The sequence below is a fragment of the Lygodium microphyllum genome, chromosome 5, assembly GCF_053477565.2.
Source record: "Lygodium microphyllum isolate KBCC chromosome 5, Lygodium_microphyllum_v1.1.10, whole genome shotgun sequence".
NCBI lineage: Eukaryota > Viridiplantae > Streptophyta > Polypodiopsida > Schizaeales > Lygodiaceae > Lygodium > Lygodium microphyllum.
In genome coordinates this window covers 19,200,045-19,217,301 of record NC_141139.1, presented here as the reverse complement: position 1 = coordinate 19,217,301, position 17,257 = coordinate 19,200,045, and the positions used below count along the sequence as shown (strand labels likewise).

Below are 17,257 nucleotides of genomic sequence, written 5' to 3'. Positions count from 1 at the left end.
ACTCTCCAGCAAATACTCTTTGCCTCAGTCTTTCAGATAGAGGAGTTTGGGGGTCAGTATTCTTCATTGCATAGTGTGTTTGCTACATTGAGCATTATATTCTATTTGGTATTCATTCATAATCTTTCATCATGTTCATTGTCTCTGCATTACCCTAATCTCAATGGTGTTTCTTTATTAGTCTGTGCTTTGTTGTACGATTTATCAGTCTGTGCTTTGTTGTACGATTGTATTATGTTTTTTGTTGTAGTCCTTACATAGTATTAGAGTAAGGTACTCATTGAAGAAACCTAGGCCCTTGATTGGAAAGGTCAACTTAGAAGCATGGACTATTGAAGAGAAGATGACATTGAATACTTCCATACCTACTCAATCCCCTAAGCAGCCTATGTCGAGAATTGAGCAAGAGCGGCATCCACTGCCAACTTTGCAAGGTTTTGACACAGCTGAAGATCCTTCTAGTAAATAAGGGTTTATTGCAAAGATTAGTCAAAATCTCAATCTCCAATGGTTGATTTTGTTGGAAATTGTTGAGAAAGAATAGGGATAGGTTGGAGGATGAGAGAGAATGCTGAGAAGGGAGAAAATTCTGATTTTTGTAGTGAAAAACTAGAGAAAATCAGCTGTTGCGCTATTTAGACAGCCATGGAAGTTATCACAAAGTGTGAGGTCCTCCCAAAACTGTTATCACCTAGAGTTAGATGTAGTCTCTTGCATCCATAGGGCCTTGGGTTGGAGTCGCATGGTCTTGAAGCCTCCCATGCTGGGTGCAAATGGTCTCCAACAACATGCAACTTGGTCACACAGCCTCTCTCTAGCTGGTGCATTGCAAACGACCCTTTCCCCCCCCCCCCCCCCCCCCCCCCCTCCTCAAATCCTCTGGAAATGTTTTTTCCACTTTCATGGACAAGTTTTGCTAAATGACAACCTTTCAACAACAATTTCTAGCTTTGTTAAATTAATTTCAGATTTTTAGTTTTAAAAATTAATTTAAAAATTATTTAATACTCAAAAAAAGATATCACTGGCCAACAATTAATTGGCTAGGCCAAGTTATCAGTCAAGTGATCTTGAGCACTCATTAGCTTGGGATTGGCATTAATCAATTAACTAATGCCAATTCTCTAATGTCATCATTGATTACCACCAAGTACCTATCCAATATAACTTGTCGCAACTTTTTCCTTTGGCACCAACTGATATCTCTAGGTCCTAGGTCCCATATTATGAAATAAGTAACCTGTACTTCACATGTGCAAGTCACATTTGCACATTTGATTAATTCTTTAATCAAATGCTAAGCGAAGCATCAAAATTTCAGGTTTGTCAAACACCGTGATAGTGTTTAACGTTGCAAAGTGCATCATGTTGCTAGATTCTTCCATATTGGGTCTTCAAACTGCTCAGGACTGCTGCAGCAAACAAAACACTGCATCGTCTAAGATAGGGAGGCCATGTTAGGACTTTGTCATCTTAGACTGCACTTCAGGTCCAAGCAGGCTGCCACAACTGTGAAACTATTGCAGCACCAATATTTAAAGCAGTAAATTGACACATGTAGCTTTGGAGTTGGGACACCAGGAAACAACAATTTGAAATATTCTGGTAAGTGTACAGGAGTCAAATCAGCTTGGAATCTTCTAAGCATATTGGCACCAAGTTGATTCAGCAGTAGAGCTCCATCAGTGTGGACTTTTGTGTGATTGTTTTGGGCAATTTGAGTGTGTAGGGAAGTTTAGCACATGCTAAATCAGTTACAATAGTGACAAACAAGTCGGGAAAGTGTTAACTCTTACCTTTATTAGTAGTAAAACAAGGTGATGTAATCACAAGGGTAAGGTTTAGTAAGGGTGAAAGATCCAAATGACCATGGACAATAGTGAACGTCAAATATAAGAAGTAGAGGGAAAAATCACAAATAAATACTTTCATGCTATAAGATTGCTAGGTTGATGCTTGAAACGTCAATCCCATGAAATTTCTACCACAAATGCCAAGTACAAGATGAGCAATAGGTCCATTTTGAGCCTAGTCGACATTTGAAGCTATAAATAGCTTTAAATTTATGGCAGGGTTTCATGATGAGACTAACCGAATTAAACACAAATTGAATAGTTTTAAATATATGGTAGGATTCCAAAATGAGACTAACCAAATTAAACACAAGCTTTCTTAGCCAATATAAAATTTATGTTTCAAAAGTGATTTCATTGAGTAGTTTCCTCTAAACTTTATTTCATTAAGTTATATTTGATAGTTTTTCATACACACATGTTTAAGTAGTGGGTGTATGTTTCTATTAGCATGGATAAATGTCTTACATCAAGTATTTATATGTAAATACTTGTATAAACATTTGTAGATGTATCAAGTACCATGCATGCATGTGACTTATGTTGTGTATCCATGCATGTCTAAAATTTTTCAATTTCAATATCTTTTTATATATAGAACTATGTAGCAAAATAGTTATGTATAGATATGAGTGCATGTGTGTACAAGTGTGCATGTATATGTGTGATACTAATAATAAACCCTAAAAGCCATTAAAGTACTGGTCGGCGTTTTGTTGGCCAGTCATTTGTTGATGACACTTTCGTGATCTTGAAAGTAAAAAGGGATAATCTCCGCAAGGCATTGGATGTCTGAAACTTTTTTGGGCATGCTTTTGGCCTCCATATTAATGTTGTAAAATCCCTCCTTATTAACAACTGCACTGTAACACATTCAATTGGATTTGTAGTCCTTGGGATGGTAGGGTGTGGTAGTATCCCGTGGGCCCGTTTTAATGCCACGTGGCATCTAGGGTACCCCTTGGGTCTTGATGTTCAACCAAAGCACTTGCTAGAATGGATTTCACGTAAATTGGAGGCTAAGTTTGTTTATTGGAAATCCTAGGCTTGGCTATTCCACGTTCATCTCTCTCAAAGTGGCACAGACTATCATGCTGCCTATGCTTACTTATTTTTTGCCAATTCTACTTTGGATTGTTGCTACCTTGAATGATCTTACCAGGCATATCTGTTTCATGTTATGGAAAAAGAACTCCTTATGTGAAGGTATTCCTTGGATTCGTTGGAGCTATGTTTGTACCCTAAAAGCATGGGTGGTGGGGCTATTTTGGATGCTGTGACTCTCATGGTGGCCCTTCGTGGCCACTTGCTCGTGTTAACACTAATTTGGTATGCTTATGGAGGCTAGTTCTTCAAAAGGTGCATTGGCATCCAATAGAGGATCGCTTGTCGGCTAACTCTTTTCAGATGAAATTGTTGGTTGTATCAAAGCTATTCTCTTGGGATAAGAAACACAAAGACCGACCAAAATTTTATCATATGACATGTTTGGGCCTGTCTTTTACTCTTGCATAATCAAAGTGGCACAGTTGAAGTGTAGTGGATTTTAATCCACATATACCTCAAGAACTTGTCTTTTGAAATAAGAAACCCTAAGTTGTTTTGAGATGAGGACATCTCAATTTCTTTAAGGGGGAGAGGATGTGATATCCCAAACTCCATGAGAACAAGGCCTATGATGAGAGGGATTAACAAATGTTTATAGGCTTGGTTTTTTTCATAACAAATTAAATGAAAATAAAAAAAAGAAGTTGATGTCATCACAAGCCTTCACCCTATCTTGAGCTCGGATTGATCAACGTCACCAACTCCTCCTTGTTGTCATCATGAGTCAATGGCATTGATGGTCTCCTATTTCCACATGATTCGACGCCATAGTCTACCTCAATGGTATCACTATGAGAAAGGAAGAGAGTTCTCGATGGGACGACAATAGCCATGAGGAGCGAAGGACTAAATAACTTACATATAAGGCTATATGAGCCTTAGTTTTTAGCTAGTCTTTGGGGGAGATATCATTTGTGGAGAAGGGAGAAAGAGGGAGGAGAAGGGAAGAGGAGCAGAGCGGAGGAGAAGAAGAGAAAAGGAGAGAGAGAGAGAGAGAGAGAGAGAGAGAGAGAGAGAGAGAGAGAGAGAGAGAGAGAGAGAGAGAGAGAGAGAGAGATGAAATGAAATGATATATGAACGTCTACAAAAGGCCAAAATGACCTATGAGACCATGAGTTACAATCATGTGTATGATAGCACAACTGTCTGGGCAAAATATGTATGTAGCACAAAGCAAAATAAGAAAGGAAACTAACTATAGCTATGTGTAAAACATAGAGCTCTATCTCGTAACAATGAGCTCCAAATGGTACAATCTCATGTGGGTATGGAGGACCTAGCTCTAGTCCGAGCAATAATCCCATGTATCCGCCTATGAAGGCGTCATTGGTGTCTGTGCCGAGGCCTAGGACGTATGGATCGGCTAAGCTGAATGACTCTTTCAATTAGTACTCCTTGTCTGTGTGTGGACTGTGGCGGTGAGAGAGGCTCTCATGTGGACTGTGGCTGTAATTGTATTGAAGTCTTTTGAGTCTCCTTTACAAAGAAGTTTGTGAGCTGCTTCTGTGAAGGGCCTCGATGTCTTGGGGCAGCTGTACTCCTGAGGCGCATGTCACGAAGCCGTCGTATCTCAAGAAGAAAGAGGCCAAGGCATCGCTGATCGGTAGAATCCATGACTTTGGATAGTGGTTCAAATTGGTCTCTAAAGAGACAGTGGAAACAACCACGGACCTCATAATACGTTGGGCAGTGGCAAATATAATGCTTCTCTGTCTTTGGCTCTAATTGGCATATCTAGCATATGCGTTCCTTTGGTGGGATGGATCTATATTTACCAGTCTCAATCTCTAGCTGATGTGAGGAGGTACGCAACTGGCCAATAGTACATCTGATCCCATGGGAAAGGTGGATGTCCATGTATCTCGAGCAAACAATAAATCCATCATCTGTAGTATGAAGGAAATGCACACGGTAGAAAGCCATCTTTGTCCCTAGCTCCTGCCCTGACATCAACCATGTCCGTCTGATATCCAACTGGGTAAGATCCATCCTGATGATCTTGCGGATCTCTAACCTGCTCAGATCAAGAGATGGTGCATCAAGGGAGTACTGGAAGGGGGGTAACTTGTCCATGCTAAAGCCATGTAGCTCAAACCAGGCCGACATTTGTGCATACTAACATGAAGTATGACCCTCTCTGGCAAGCTGCCTGGAGGACTCAAGGGCCAACCGTGCATATCTGTGTCTGGGTAAGTCCCATAGGCTATGTATGTATGCGACCAATCGGGTGAGGGCCTCTACCACAATTGGTGTAGCTGCTAGCTCGGCTCTGATGATCTCATGTGGCATTGAGGCCTTACATCTGATCATCCTGGATATCATGGACACTAGGGGTTTCTCCATCGACCTCCATCCATCATAAGTGCGCCCTAATCTGCTACGGTGGTCAAGACTAGGTCCCCATATTTGTACTCCATAAAGTAGTGTGGATGTGACCAGTGTATCAAAGGGCCATAGCTTGGTACGGGGTTCTTGGAATTGCACCTGTGAGCACATTCTCTCCAAACCAGCTAGTGCTGTGTATCCGCGAGTCAGTCTAGTGTCTGTTGCCTTTCGCATAGAAAAGGTGGGCCTTGTGAATAAGACTCCTAGGTATGTATAAGAATCCACATACTCCAGCTCCTCAGATCCATATGTGAATTTAGGTGCTGATCTCCTGACCCACTGTGGTGTAGTATTAAATACCATCACCTTGGTTTTACCAAGGTTCACTGAAGGCCCACTGTCCAAAGTATAGGAGTGTAGTGCATCCAAGTATCTCTGTAGATCCTCTGGAGAGTCAGCTATCAATACAATGTCATCTGCATATAATAGGAGAGGTATCCAAGTGCCAGCTAGTGGAGCTCCTCTATCTCCTTCTTGTGAAATGTAGTCAGTAATCCTATCAATGTACAGTCCAAATAAGAGAGAGGGGGTATCCTTGCTTCACCCCAATGGTAGAGTAAATAGGTGCCGAAAGGTCCTCAGGTGTCCGGACTTTGCCCACAACTCTCTCATACAGTGCCAAAATACCCCAACTGAGCTCTTTCAGTACTCCCATGGTGTGCAATCTATTTATCAGCCTGTCTCTCGGTACTGTGTGGAAGGCTTTGCGGAAGTCCATAAAGCAGTAGTAGGTTCGTCGGCCATGGGCCCTTCCCTCCTCAATGATCGCTCTGAGTGTGAGGATGTGATCCAATGTGGAGAAGCCTCTTCTAAAGCTAGCTTGTCCTTGTGCTCTAAGACCCCACATCTCTGCCCACCTGCTTAACTCATGCTCAAGGATGGAAGCATATAACTTAGCCAATGTATGCCCAACCATGATAGTTTGATAGTTATTGGGTAGAGTAGGGTTCCCAACCGTGATAGTTACTGGGTAGAGTAGGGTCCCCTGACTTGAGGATAGGCACAATAGTGTTCGTGCTCTAGCTTTCTGGTAGGCCTTCACGCATGGCTATGTTAAATATGTAAGCTAGGAATCCTGCCACCAAATCTCTAGCATGGATCAAGTGCTCGGCTACTAATCCATCGTGATCTTGTGCCTTTCCTCTACTGAGTCTGTTAATGGCCTCTCGGACTCTACTTTTTGTAAAGAAAGTGGTGGTCTCTGGACAAGGCTCAAGTGGGTCAAGAAGAGGTGGCTGACCTTGCATACTAAAAGACTAGCTGCGTACTCCTCCCATACAGCGGTGGACGTAATAGGTGTCGTCGAGCAATGCTCTCTGAAAAGCCTCTAAGCCTCTCTAGAGTCCTGGCTCAAGAATAACTGATATAGATCTCCCTCCAGCTGGGCCAAGAATGTTCTCTTCTTCCACCATGTGAGGCGTCTAAAGAGTATCTCTGCCTGCTTGTGGGTAGTGGACCCCAGTGCTATCTCTCTCTGTAGTCGTGCTCTGGTCTCACGGCACTCATCATCATACCAGTTGTTCCGAGGTGTCACCCCGGTGGAGGCTCTCTGTGTGGGTCGTGAATGTGGGAAGGCTACACCTGCAGCAATGTGTAAGGCCTCACTGAACTGCTGAGTCAGCTCCTGTAATGGAATGTCGGGGTCTGCATTATGTAACAATCTAAGGATCTCCGCCTCATAGGTATCCTCTCTCTCTCTGGAAAAGAGGTATCTCATGTGTCGGTGAGCTGCATTATGGGTCTGCGTGTCAGTGAATTGGAGGTCGATGGTGAATGATAGGTAGGCGTGATCCATTGTAACTCTGAGAAGGCGTGGGGATAGTGAGAGGTCCTGGATGTGTGATATCAGCATTGGTGGGGCAAGAACATAGTCTACTATGCTAGCACCATGTTGGTGAGGATAACATGTGTGAGGGCGCCGGATAGGGGGTATCTAGCCAGGCCATTAAGAATGGCCAACCTGTGTGCTATGCCCATATCCACAAGGTATCTCCCATATTCGGTGACTTCCCCCCATATCTTGAGATGTCCTCTCCAGCTGTAGCTTTGACACATCCTGCTCCTGTAGCATCTCCTCAGATGCATCAAAGAAAGACACTTGATGGGAGGTTTTCCTGGCATTAAAGTCTCCTAGTAAGATAACCTCTCCCTCCTTCGAGAACTCCCAAATATCCTCATCCAAAGCCACATATGGTGATTGCCCCTTGGGTGGGGCGTATCAGGACGTCATAGGGGGAAAATAGGATATGGCAACATACAAAGTGCGTTCCTCACCACACACTCTCACCCACATGTATCTGGCCTGCTCATCTCTGCGGACTACTTGGATCATCTGCTGTAGCTCCTCCCTAAATAACACTGTCACTCCTCCCGACCCGCGATTACTGTGGTTTGTGTGCGTCTCCTTCCTTCAAGCTGACTCCCACCTATAGCCTGTCACCCGTGGAAGTGTAGTATGTGGTCCCTGATGTGTCTTTGAGTAGAACACTATATCTTGTAGATGCTATCACCTACTGTTGATTGGTCTTCTCCTACCCTTGGCTGCCTCAGAAGGTCCTCCAATGGTTGCAAATCAGACCAACAACGTCTCTAGTTAGTGAACAGACAGAAACAAGCATGCGATTGTTGAGTCAACAAACGAGGACAAGAAGGTGAGTCATGACAACCATGTGAAGTAGCAAACTTGCAATCCTTGGATTTCTATAGTACAACAGATATGCGGTTGTATGCAGACAACGTTTTGTCAACAGTAGTGTTCTTAGGCAGTCCTGTGGTACAATAGATCTTTAGAGAGAGAGTGCCATGTTTAAGTGCACCATCAAGTGAGATAGATTGCAGGCCTGAACATAGCCTTTATTGAGTAGGTAGTGGAAGCCTTGGGACTGGATTCAAAAGCTGTAGAGGAAGAGGAAATGATTCTTTTTTCCGAGGAAATGGTGCTGAGTTTTGATAATTAGCCAGCTGTTAAGCTTAGCAGCATACTTTGGATGAAATGATGGCAGGTTCCAAGGGTCCTTTTCCTTGCAGCCTGCGGTGTGCTCTTATGCATAGGTCATCACTAGATTCAATGAATGTTAGGATTTGGACTGGGAGTGTCAAAAGACATACCTACGAGACGGTAGGGTTTGCGGGGAGGAACACGGAGTGAACTAGGCAAACACTGAGAAGAGAAGAGAAGAGAGAAGAAACTCTGATGAATGGAATGATGAAGACCTAAATCATGGAGTGAATGTGACACAAGGGAACAAGGGTGCCGTAGCACAAGGAAGATGATGAAGACAACCACGAACCATGAACCGCAATGTCCTCCTAAAGAGATGTGAGGGTAGTGGAGAGGATAGATAGAAGAGGTGGTGGAGTGAATGAATTAGTTGTAAGGAATGAATGAATGAGAGAGTGACCGATAAATAGGCAGAGTCATTCTAGGGTGGCGCCCCTTTTTGGGACTGCAAACCCTAAACCCAAAACACAAAAACACAAAAAACGCAAATTGCAGGTGAAGGGATGAACTATAGAACCCGAAATGCAACCTCGGGAGATAAGCCATTAGCTCCGTGACTCCATGCTGCTAGTCCCCAAGTCGTCGTTGAAGATCCAAGGGGCCCCGATCTAGGTAGATCCTCTAGATCTTGGTTATGAGTAGAGGAAATGACTGCTCAAAGTAGAGCCACTCCTTGAAAGTGAAAGGTGGTGGTGTATGAAGAACTTCATGGCACATAGGGTCTCTCTCTGAATTAGGAGGAGTAGAAGTAGGAGCTCCTTATGAAGCTGAAGAATAATTGGAAGCCCCCTTTGAGGGCGAAGTAAGAAAACCCCCCTCTGAATCCTAGTTTTGCTTCATTCCTTATAACTTCAGTCACTGGACAATGCTTTCCTGTCTCCATTATCTGTGCGGTTGGCTGATCTTATTAAGCATTTTCAGACAAGATCTTATTAGCAAGCCAAACTCAAAGCCTTGATTGACAGTCAGCAAGATAACTTGTGTCAGTCTCACAAGTTCTTTCGTGGCTTGCATGCATACCCTACATAAAAACACAAATTATAGAATGCTGATAGTCGGATAGTCATAGATCCTCAATCCATTGTTAACATGTGCAGAAGTTATTTTCTAGAACTCATGGGTTTGAGGCATGCACCTTCTGATTAGATTACCCATGCCGGTTCAGTATTTTATGCTTGGGTCAGAGATCAGGTTTTGCTTGACATCCATGCGGCTGATATTCATAAGGATGAGGTTATGGATGTTTTATTTCATTTTCCCGGGGATAAAAGCTCTAGTTGGGACGATGTCACTAATGAGTTCTTTGAGACCTATGCAACTCATTTGGTAAAACTTTAGCTGCCATGTGTTAGCAGGTTTGAACTTCTAGAATCATACTTGCATCTTGGAAAGGAGTTATCAAGTTGATTCCCAAAGTCCCTTCTCCTTCGATGTTTAAACACTGGAGACCAATTTCTTTGAAGGGCACCATGTACAAGATTTTTTCAAAGGTGCTAGCTAATTGTCTCCATAAGTACCTCAGTGGCATTGTGCATCCTCATCAATATGTATTCAGTAAGGGCAGGAATAATTTGCATAATATTTTGAATGTGCAGATGGGCATAGATTATGTGCAACTCTCATCAAGAGGTTATTTTTGTCTAGTTGGCTTTGGAGAAAACTTTTGATTACTTGGAATGGTCCTTTCTTGCGAAGTTTATGCATGCTATGGATTTTGGGCCACGCATATCCCAAATGATATACAACAGTAGTAGAAATGCTATTTTCTGTGTCATGCTGAATGGTGGTATCACAGAAGCCTTTAGTCTTTCACGATAAGTTAGACAAGGCTGCCCTTGAGTTCTATGTTTTTTGCCCTTGCTACCCATCCACTTCTTTCATGTTATTACATCTAGTTGATAGTGGGCTATTGGTTGGGTTGTCTCTTTTTTTCTAATCAACATTTTGTTGGGCAGGCCTTGGCTGATGACACTTTCATATGTTGAAAGTGGATCATGATAACCTCCACAAGGCATTGGATGTTTGTGGAATTTGTTTGGGGGTGCTTTGGCCATTAATATTAATACTGCTGAATTGTCCCTCATGAGTTGCATTGAATCAGATTTACAGGCTTTGGGTGGTAGGTTGTGGTGATTCCATGTGGCAATATTGTGTGGCAACTTGGCTCCCCTTTGGGCATTGTGATTCAGCCTGCACAATTGTTGCAATGGATCCTTCAAAAGCTGAAAGCTAAGTTTGTTTTGGGCCTTCATATTAATACTGCTAAATTGTCCCTCTTGAGTTGCATTGAATCAGATTTACAAGCTTTGGGTGGTAGGTGTGGTGATTACATGTGGCAATATTGCACGGAAATTTGGCTTCCCTTGGGCAGGCTTCCCTTTGGGCATTGCAATTCAGCCTGAACAGTTGTTGCAATGGATCTCTCAAAAGCTGAAAGCTAAGTTTGTTTATTGGAAATCACAAGCTTGTCCATTTCATGTGCATTGCAAAGCGGCGCAGATCATTACATTGCTCATGCTTATCTGTTTTTGGCCACTTTTTCCTTGGGCTAGGACTACGTTGAATGATCTTACCAGGCATATCTGCTTCATGTTGTGGAAATGGATTAAGTGCACGCAGGTATCCTTTGGATTTCTTGGAATCATGTTTTTACCCCGAAAAGCATGGGTGGCAGGGCTGTCTTGGATGTTGAGATTCACATGACAGTTCTCCGTTGGTCACTTCCCAGTTTTCAATCGCTTCATCCATTCTAGCAACCCATTTTGTGTGCTCATGGAGGACTGTTCTTTAGACGGTGCAGTGGCATACAATGGAGGATAGATTATCTATTAATTCCTTGCAACTGGAATTGTTGGCTCTCTCTCGTGTGCTCTCTTGGGAAGGGGAACACAAGGATGGGCCCAAGTTCAATAGTTAGATGAGGGTTTTGGGCAAGATCTCAATGCAGCTGCAAGATAGACAGCCCTTCCCTGCATTGGATTTTGATCATCCTTGGCAGGATTGATACCTTGTGGGTCGACTGAGTCTGGAGTGTGCTTCAATTAACCAAATATATCACCTTATGATTACAGAATGCCATTGCTTGGTGACCAGAGTTAATGCTGTTTGGGGCCTACCCAAAACCAGGCATGGTGAAAATTGACTGCCATGGAAGGGTGGCTCAGTAAGACTCTGTTCAAATGCAAAATTTCATTTGGGGAAAGCTGATAGGCGGTCTGCCCCCTACTTTGGCTCTTTCCAGGTGCTGTATTTTGAATGGCAATCATTCCTTTTGTACGACCAGTGTGGAGTCTTCTTGCCATCGATTTATTTTCTGTCCATTGGCAATGAAAATCTGGTCCATCCTGTCCTTGACATTTGCAGAGCTGTGGTTGGGCCTTTGATGTATCCATCTAATTGGGTCTTTGGCAAGGCGAAATATCATGCTCTTGGGCAGCCACACATGAAGATCTGTTTCATTTTCTTAGATTGTGGGGCTGTTGGCACAATTGGGTCACCTAGAATGCATTCATCTTTGATGGGGCCTCCGATCAAATTCATATTGCTAAGCTCAAGGGTCTTCTCCATTGGTAGTCGGATTGTGTTCAGCACGCTGGCCTTCTCCCTAGGGAGGATTCAGTTGCTTGGCATATGACAGCTTCTTCTTCTTCTTTGCCGTAACTTTTGTATTTCTCATTTGAAGAATATAATTACTCATTACTCATTACTCATTACGAATTACGAATTACGAATTACTAGAGAGAGAGAGAGAGAGAGAGAGAGAGAGAGAGAGAGAGAGAGAGAGAGAGAGAGAGAGAGAGAGAGAGAGAGAGAGAGAGAGAGAGAGAGAGAGAGAGAGAGAGAGAGAGAGAGAGAGCAAGATCATGAGAGAGAGAGAGAGAGAGAGAGAGAGAGAGAGAGAGAGAGAGAGAGGGTCATTGAGAGAGAGAGAGAGAGAGAGAGAGAGAGAGAGAGAGAGAGAGAGAGAGAGAGAGAGGCTCGTCGCCCTCGCCTGACGCCCTCGCCTGCAGGTCCCGCCTGACGCTTGCCTGCACGTCCCGCTCGTTGCCCTTGCCTGACGCGCTCGCCTGCAGGTCCCGCCTGACGCCCGCCTGCACGTCCCGCCCGTCGCCCTCGCCTGCCATCACGTCCGTCGCCCTCGCCTGTCGCCCGCCTGCACGTCCCGCCTGTCGCCCGCCTGCACGTCCCGCAGGTCCTGTCCTGCCATCACGCAGGTTCCGTCTGCGGCTGGAATCGGCCGTTGGCATCCGTCCGCAGCTTTCTCTCTGCGGCAGCAGTGCGCGTCGCTCTGGTAGGCTCTGCATCAGGTTTCACGCCCTTGTCTATTCCACCAAAAACCCTAAGTTCAACAGTCGCCCTGCTCCTGGCGCCGCCAGCGTGCCCTGTTCCCGGACACTGTTGACGGACCCCTGCCCGGCAGCCCAGCCTGTCCCGTCTTGCTGTGGAGACCGCCCGGCCTGTGCCTCGCCTGTCTGCCCCTGCACGGAGGCAGAAAAAGGGAAAGCGAGTGAGCCGGCAAAACAGAGTGCCAGTCCTCCTTCGAGATCAAATCATCATATACGATGGCTGGTTTGGATCTGGACTTCATAGATCAAACAGTGGCAGCACTGGGCCCGGATTCCGATGCGGAGGACCCTGAGGATATGGTTCCGTGCAACGAAGAGATGCCCTCTGGTCCTGACATCCAGCCTGCGGGTAAACGTACCAAGCATGCTTCGGAAGAGATAGACGTTTCTCAGGATCGGTCCTATGCCCAGGTTGCCTCGGATTCGGTGGACTCTCAGGAAGTGGACTGGGAACACTTGCTGGAATTTGCAAACACTTTGCTTGGCGATTATGTTCAACATAATCAGGAAGCATTTTCTGACTCTGCACCTGACGATGTGCTGGACGCCACCGTGGATCCAAAAACTGTCCTACGCTCTTTTTCGGTATTTTATGATCGCGCAGTGATACTTTTCTTCACTGGTCGAATCCCGTTGCTTTCCCGTATTCGCCAGTGGTTGCAACATCTGCTACAAGGGGACTGTGTTGAAGAGATTTTTGTTGGCTTTAGGGGCTTTTTTGAGGTCCTGTTGAAATCAGAGACGCACCGTGCTGCTCTCCTGTCTAAATTGCCTTTGTTTTTTGAACGCCGGTTGGTTCATGTGGTTCCCTGGCGTCCAATGGCAGATTTTCAGCGTCTGCTGCAACGTGAATGCCCGGTCTGGGTCGAGGTGGAAAACTGTCCGGCTGTTTATTGGCCGCTATTGAAGGATGCCATGGCCGTTGTGGGCACTGTTCTGGTCCCTCCCAGTCTCCGGGCTGTGAATCGCAACCGCTTGTGTATGCTATGGGACACTACAAGAAAAAGGCCTGCCTGGTTACGCCTCAATTGCCCTGGCATGCACCCATTACACTTTCGTTTGAAATGGGGCAATTTTGCAGGGCACTGCTTCTCCTGTGGACAGTTGGGGCACTTTATGGCCGAGTGCCCGGAACAGCAACACACTTCCCATGATGGCCATGCTGTGCCGCCCATGGAAGAGATGGTGTGCGATGCCCCATCGCTGGATGCTACCCATCAGCCTCAAGCTTTGGCCAAAGGTAAACAACAGGTTGCGGGTCTGGATTCTAGCGCCACTGATTGGGTGGAAGTCCGTGCAAAAAAAGGCAACAGGGTTGTTGCGGCCATGGAGAACAATGTGCCTATTACATCACAAGATTCCATGCGTACATACATGCGAAGGAAGGAAATGCAGTCTTCTGAGCGCTCGGCTCCTGCTATGGTTTCCTCTGCCCCCCGTCATCAGCCCGCCAGGAAAATGTCCTCGGATCGTTCAAAGGGTCCTTCTGCTAAGCTGGCATTTGATACCAGAGGTAATGTCATTACCCCGTGGGACCGTCGTTATCCCCGTTCCATCCAAAAGCCAGCAGATATGCCGTCTACTTCCAAATCTGGTCCGCAGAACTCTTTTGCAGTGTTGGCAGATTTCTTGGACGAGGGAGTCCTGGACATTCTCGCTGACAAAGTCAAATCGAGGCAAGCAGTGCCTCGTACCTGATTTTGTTTTGAGTATACATGAAAATCGTCACGTGGAATGTGCGTGGAATTTGTTCTCGACACAAGCAACGTGCTATGTGGACTGTGTTGCATGAAAATCAGTGGGATGTCCTGTGCGCTGTTGAGCACAAGAGTCATGATGAAGCCGAAAAAGTGATAGATTGCCATGGCTTTAGATTGTTTTATGCTGGGTCACAGGCCATGCATTACTCGGGTGTGCTTATGATTGTCCATGACAAATATCAGCCTGTTCTGATTAAAAATGATGTTCATGGCCGTTTTTTGGTGATTGAAATTATATTCGAAGGGGAAATCTTATGGCTACTTGGCCTCTATGCTCCGAATGATTCCTTATCTCGTCGGGCGCTTTGGCAAACTTTGCAGGCCTCCTTGTCACTTGGTAGACGGGGCTTCTTCATGGGGGATTTCAATATGTGTGTGGATTCCTCCCAGTCCACATCAGAGCATTCGGTGATGGATACGCCGGAAAGTCGTATGTGGCAGGCGTTGGCTCTTGACGTCCTCAAGCAAGATCTCTGGTCCTGGCTACACCCGTCCGCTACAGGGTTTACTTTCCATTCTGCCCAGTATGCAACAACATGGTCAAGATTGGATCGTATATATATCATGCAGAATGATGATTTCCTTCCTGAGCTGCTCGAAATAAAAGTATTGCAGCAATATGCCCTGTCGGACCATTTCCCTCTGCAGCTTGAGCTGCTTGCACAACCCATTGCCCCGTTCAAGCAATTTCTGGAGAGACTCCCTTTGCGTTTCAATTCATCTTACCTGAAGCATGCCATCTTTCAGGGCTATATGCAGCAATTGATTGACAGATTTCTCTTCGACTTCTCTTCTCAGGGCACTGCGTCATTCGAACGATTGCTCTCTAATGTGCAGCGGGTTGCTCGGCAGTATGGGATCCACCATGCCTCTCTTTGTCGGCAGCGTCGCAAGGCAGCCGAGGACATGCTGGCTTTGGTTCGTTCTCTGCTGGTGGACACTCCGGATGATGCATTTCTGCTCGCACTGGCCATGTGAGTGGCGGATCTTCTTAAAGAATTCCAATTGAAATCATATCAGCAGGCCAAACTGCAACATCTGACAGAGACGTTGCAAGATAATGCATGTCAAACCCATAAATTCTTTCGAGCTCTTCACGCCTCTCCTGCCAGGGAGAATATGACCAGACTCGAGGATGCAGAAGGTCACCTTATCATGGATCCGCAGACTATTGTGCAGATGTGCAGGACTTATTTCCGTGATCTTCTCGGCACCACTTCTCCACCTTCAGATCAAATCACTCAGGCCCGTTCGGATTTTTATGACCTGGTCCGTAATCAGCTACCGCAGGACATGCAAGCTGTTATGGAGTCCGATATTTGTGAGGCAGAGGTTATGGACGTCTTGTTACATTTGCCCAAGGATAAAAGCCCGGGTTGGGATGGTCTCACCAATGAGTTCTTTGAAGCTTTTGCTACCCAACTGGCGAAACCATTGCAGGCCTTGTTTCAGCAGGTATGGCAAACCGGGATCATGCCTGCCTCATGGAAAGAAGGCCTTATTAAACTGCTTCCAAAAGTTCCTTCGCCATCTACATTGACACAGTGGCGCCCCATTTCCTTGATGGGTTCAATGTACAAAATCTTTTCCAAAATAATGGCGAATCGGCTTCATAAGCATCTCCCGGCCATTGTGCATCCTCTACAGTATGGTTTCATTAAGGGCCGAAATATTCTGCACAATGTATTGAATGCTCAACTAGCTATTGATTATGCAAGGCATTCTAACCAGGAGGTAGTACTCATTCAATTGGACCTGGAAAAGGCTTTTGACTATCTGGATTGGTCTTTCGTTGCTGAACTTATGTCGGCTATGGGCTTTGGTCCCAGGATGTCTCGTCTAATCTACACCATTAGCGCTGCGGCGTCTTCGCGAGTCATGCTGAACGGTGGTGTTACTGAGCCATTTGTACTTGCCCGCTCAGTCAGGCAAGGATGCCCTTTGAGCCCGCTATTCTTTGCCCTCGCGACACATCCAGTTCTTTCCATGTTATCCCATATGGTAGCCTGTTCTCAGTTGGCCGGTCTGTCGCTTCCTTCAGGCCAGCACTTCATTAGCCAATCCCTGGCGGATGATACTTTTATGATTTTGCGGGCGGACAAGGACAACCTCAAGCGCGCATTGGATGTGTGGGGCATTTTTGGCCAAGCCTCTGGCCTTCGCATCAATGCGCTCAAATCAGCCATTCTCTGCTGCACGGAGTTGGATTTGCAGTCCTTGGACTGGCAGGGTCTGGTTGTTCCTCGTGGCTCCATTGTCAGGCACCTTGGGTACCCTTTGGGTGTCGACGTTCCACCAAAGCAGCTTCTGCAGTGGATTTCTCAGAAAATGATGGCCAAGTTTATGTATTGGAAATCTCAAGCCTGGCCCTTCCATATTCGTCTCAAAGTGGCCCAGACAATTATGTTGCCAATGTTGACATATTTTTTGCCATTGTTGCCCTGGACTGCTACGACTCTCAATGTTCTTACTCAGTCTATTCGCTTCATGCTATGGAAGAAGGACTCATTGCATGCAGGTATTTCTTGGATTTCTTGGTCGCATGCCTGCACCCCTAAACGCATGGGTGGCGGAGCTATTTTAGATGTCCAAACTCACATGCAGGCACTCCGTTGGTCTCTCTTTCGCGCCATGTGCTTGGATCATCATCCATGGGTTGATATAGCCCGCTATTTCCTTGAGAGCCATGGGCTTCTACAGGGCAATACCCAAATCCGGACTTCTTGGTGGCATGTTCTTAATGCTGATTCAAGGTTCTCCAGTTCTTCCTCGTCGCTGCTCAATCATTTGGTATGTTCCTGGAAA

At 45.5% G+C, this 17,257-nt stretch overlaps 1 protein-coding gene and 1 pseudogene across 7 annotated transcripts in view; one reads left to right on the top strand and one right to left on the bottom strand.

Annotated features, from left to right (window-relative positions):
• Nucleotides 1-17,257, top strand: part of LOC148035569 (P-loop containing nucleoside triphosphate hydrolases superfamily protein) — a 125,080-nt gene that overhangs the window by 58,343 nt on the left and 49,480 nt on the right. The gene's annotated exons all lie outside the window — the stretch shown is intronic.
• Nucleotides 4,218-6,000, bottom strand: LOC148035570 (uncharacterized; annotated as a pseudogene).